Source organism: Anoplophora glabripennis, unplaced genomic scaffold (assembly GCF_000390285.2).
Source record: "Anoplophora glabripennis isolate ALB-LARVAE unplaced genomic scaffold, Agla_2.0 scaffold1566, whole genome shotgun sequence".
In the NCBI taxonomy this organism is placed as follows: domain Eukaryota; kingdom Metazoa; phylum Arthropoda; class Insecta; order Coleoptera; family Cerambycidae; genus Anoplophora; species Anoplophora glabripennis.
The window spans coordinates 23,133-27,179 of NW_019417676.1; the positions used below are offsets into that span (position 1 = coordinate 23,133).

Genomic DNA, 4,047 nt, shown 5'->3' on the forward strand with positions numbered 1-4,047 from the left:
TGAGTAATTTATACTTTTAAAAAATTTTTGGGAGCCATTATTTTACCTTCCGCGGTCCGGATCTGGACCGCGGTCCGCCAGTTGCCGACCCCTGTTCTAGACCAAGGTCACGTCAGGGTTATCGACCTCTGACCGTCTGGGGCCAAGGTCACGCCAAGGTCATCGACCGTAGGTTGTTTGGGGTCAAGGTCATGCCAAGGTCATCGGCATCAGGACGTCTGTAGGCAAGGGCACGTCAAGGTCATGACCTCTGGTCGTCTGGGGTCAAGGTCATGACCTCTGGTCGTCTGGGTCAAGGACACGTCAAGGTCAAGTCAAATCATCGACCTCTGTCGTATGTGGTCAAGGTCACGCCAAGGTCATGTCAAGGTCAATACCTCTGGTCGTCTTGGGCCAAGGTCGCGTCAAGGTCATGTCAAGGTCATCGACCTCTGGTCGTCTAAGGTCAAGATTTCTACAGGTCCAGACTTGTTTTCTACTGGTTCAGACCTGTTTTCCACAGGTTCAGACTTGCTTTCTAGTATAAACTGTAACCTGATATATTATTTCCTTTATAATTGTAGTGTTAACAAAAATTCAAAATTCAAATTTTNTTTTCTACAGGTCCAGACTTGTTTTCTACTGGTTCAGACCTGTTTTCCACAGGTTCAGACTTGCTTTCTAGTATAAACAGTAACCTAATATATTATTTCCTTTATAATTGTAGTGTTAACAAAAATTCAAAATTCAAATTCAACTCAAACATAGCATGAGCCTCTTTAGCTCAGTGGTAGAGCACTGGTCTCGGAAACCGGAGGTCGTGAGTTGAAATCTCACAGGAGGCAATTAAATTTTTTTTTCAGAAATATCAGGTGTGGGATTCGAACCCACGCTCCCTTTAGGGAACCAAGGCTTGAACAAGGCGCTTTAACCACTCGGCCAACCTGACTCGATAGGTATATGGAAAAGAAACGATATAATTTTTTTTTATATCTATTTATTGGCATAAAGTAGGTGTAATACATGATGCATATGGAATAGATATTTAACATCATATTCGAACTGTTGCTGAAAGTTCTTTATAACATAAAGTACAAAATTTTATATGCATTCCACAAATCCAGCAGACTTCCACATGGGCGCAAGGTAGAAAAATAACGTTTCGTTCTCGCTTTCGACATATTCGACAAACCTTTTCAGGCGGTCCCCAGCATTCGTCCTCAGGAACGGAATTTGGCATTACTTCGATTGGCTTCCTACCATGTAATATACTGAAGAATAATTGAACATCTAATGATTAAATTTACAGAACAAAAGTTGTGTTTTTAATCCCTTTGTTTCCTGATAGCAACTTGAATATTATACAATGGAGGTGGTAGGGTTGTAATTCTTGAAGGAGCTGCGCTACTGAACCGTATGTTGTTGATACCAGTCAATCTGGAGGACTGCGGTAAAAATGTGGAGTTTATGCTGTTTTCGCTACATTAACCATAATACTTTTGAATGATTTTTGCAATACTCTTCAGTATTAATACAATTGTAGCGACTGTTATAAAGTAAATAAGTCCAGAAATTGTATTCAAATCTGTTGTCGTATTTTCAGACGCTACGATGAGTGCGTCTGCGTATACATCTTCATAATCGGAGCAGTTTAAAATAGGTAATGACCTCCAGGTATCAAAATCTCCAATCGACTTATTTTGAAACGTTATTCTCAACTTGTAGAATTTAGAATGTTCCGGAATTGACGCCCCGAAGACCCTCAGCTTTCCACCATTAACTATATTACGTCTCATCTGAATTAACGTATGTGGGCATGTATCATTCTCGCTAACATTTCTGTAGCATACATACATTTCGTGTACGTTGTGTATATCATGTACGTACAACACATTTTGTAGTACTGCAGTTAAAATTATGAAATTGGAACGTAAAACGACCATTGTTATTAAGCAACAGACCACTGTCTATAAACGAATGAGGTACATAATGATTTGTAAAGTCTTATAACTGGTTTTTCTTATTCATGAAAGGTAGAGGGAGAGAGGAAATAAAACAAACAAGGACAAGTAAACATATATTAAGCATATTAAAATATAATAAATATAATATTATAACGTAATTGGTACAATTCTTGTAGATGTAGGTCCATTCTTCGCTACGGAAAATCGATGAGGATTCGTAAATACACCATCCCATTTGTCTTGAATGTTCATTTTTTGAAACTGTTTAGCCATTTTACACTGGTTGTCGTAGTGTGTTATTTCGGATTTTAGTTGGCGAATTTTTTCAAGATGTTTATCTAATAATGGCTTGAGAATTTTAGAAGTCGTTTCAATTCTTCTCTTGAATCTATCTCTATCCGCAGCAAAAAATTCCCAGTATCTACGCCGAGCTGCAGTAGATGCAAAAGTCCACGTTTTCATTAGATGCACTTTATTTTTAGATTCGTCGAAAGTAACTGTTTTCTTCTTCATTGCGGCAATAGGTTGTATACCCAAAGGAAAAGATCTTCGCAGTTCCGCCTGCTGCATCTGACTGTTTTATTTGGATTCATATGATATGAACAACGGAGTACATCTACTTGGAAACGTGGTGGGGGGTTATCCCAGTAATTTTCACATTTTTCAACGTTTACCACATTGGGTAAGTGCTGCCAGCTGGAGGGAACCAATTGCGGTAGTATTTTCTCTAAATAATCCAGCTGTTCACGGCCTCTCACATAAATTATATCGTTACACAGCAAATGATCTTCAAGTATAGCGTTCAGCGCACTATATTCGACGTCTCCAGATGAATAGCGGATGCCGTGGATATTTCGTTCCGTACATCTTACATACTTCTGATTCGGTCGAGATAAACTATGGAAACTTGTAGGCGGTTTAATCAAATAATAGCTCACTTGGCGCGCATCCTGAATCGTGATTTCCTTAGGATAAAATTCATAACCTCCATCGGTACTCATTAACATAAAGCCCTGGATGTCTAGCACCACAACCTTCATCTCGGACGATTATCAAACGACTAACTAACATTTACTTAGATTTATTTTTTTAAGCTAGATTTTTTACGATTTCGCTAAGTGGTAGGTGTTCCATGATACAATCATGTACAATTATGCAATAGGCACTGGTATTATCAAGAAAAACTTGTGCAGCTTCAATATCCAATCTTACGTCCACGGTAGACGATTTTATGCTTTCGTCCCGCCTCGAGCAATCGATGACGAAAAGAGCGTGATTCCTAAAGGTGAGGTAATCTAGTAAAGATTTCTTCTGCAGCGTATTCGAGTAACTTGGATAAAACTCGGTGTAGTTGTAGTGAGCTTCAGCGTAGTCGTTCTTTGCAAAATTTAATCGCATCCTCTCATTAGGGAGCTCTCGCCGTTTAGGGTTAATCTAATGTTGGTAATATCAATGTTATCAAAGTGTGTAGGATCTTCTGTGAATTTGTTTTGTTTGGCTGTCTGGAAACCGACGATGACGTATCTAGGGCTTTCGATCGCAGAAGTAGTCTTAACGGCCCAAATTTCTTTTGTAGCGCCAGGCGTGAGCGCAGGTAGCATATGCAAATCCCATTGTCTATACGGTATCAATATGGGCGTATCAGCTTTGATGGCTTTTAGTAAGCTAAGTTTTATATCGTCGTTAGGGTATAGCCGTTTAATTTTAACCTCAATATTTTGAATATCCAGAGTAACTGTATTTTTATCGGTAGCCACCTTCTCCTTAACCAAGAAACAATTGGAATCGTTACTGGCTCTTATCAGTTTGATACATTGCTTGCTACACGTTACCATGCGGTAGTCGTTGAAAAGATTGAAAATATGCTTCAACGGGACGAGGAAATTAAAAGTTCCATCGCCGTTTAGAGTTGGTGCATCGGGATAATTCCATTCGGCTATAGATAAGTGCTTGGAATCCTCATCGGAATAACACAAGTATCCGCGAACGGTGCTCACTAGACCAACTTCACGTATACTTTCCAGTTCTTTGGCGTTTATTTCGTATGTGGCTGATGAAAACATAAAGGCCACTGTTGTTTACGAACGATACACCTCCATTACCA

At 39.3% G+C, this 4,047-nt stretch overlaps 2 non-coding genes across 2 annotated transcripts; one reads left to right on the plus strand and one right to left on the minus strand.

Moving 5' to 3' along the window:
• Positions 1-752: 752 nt before the first annotated feature.
• Trnap-cgg lies at positions 753-824 on the plus strand. Its single transcript has one exon. It is a non-coding gene; the product is annotated as a tRNA-Pro (tRNA).
• Positions 825-845: 21 nt separating this feature from the next.
• Trnal-caa lies at positions 846-928 on the minus strand. The gene has a single exon. It is a non-coding gene; the product is annotated as a tRNA-Leu (tRNA).
• Between the last annotated feature and the right edge of the window lie 3,119 nt (positions 929-4,047).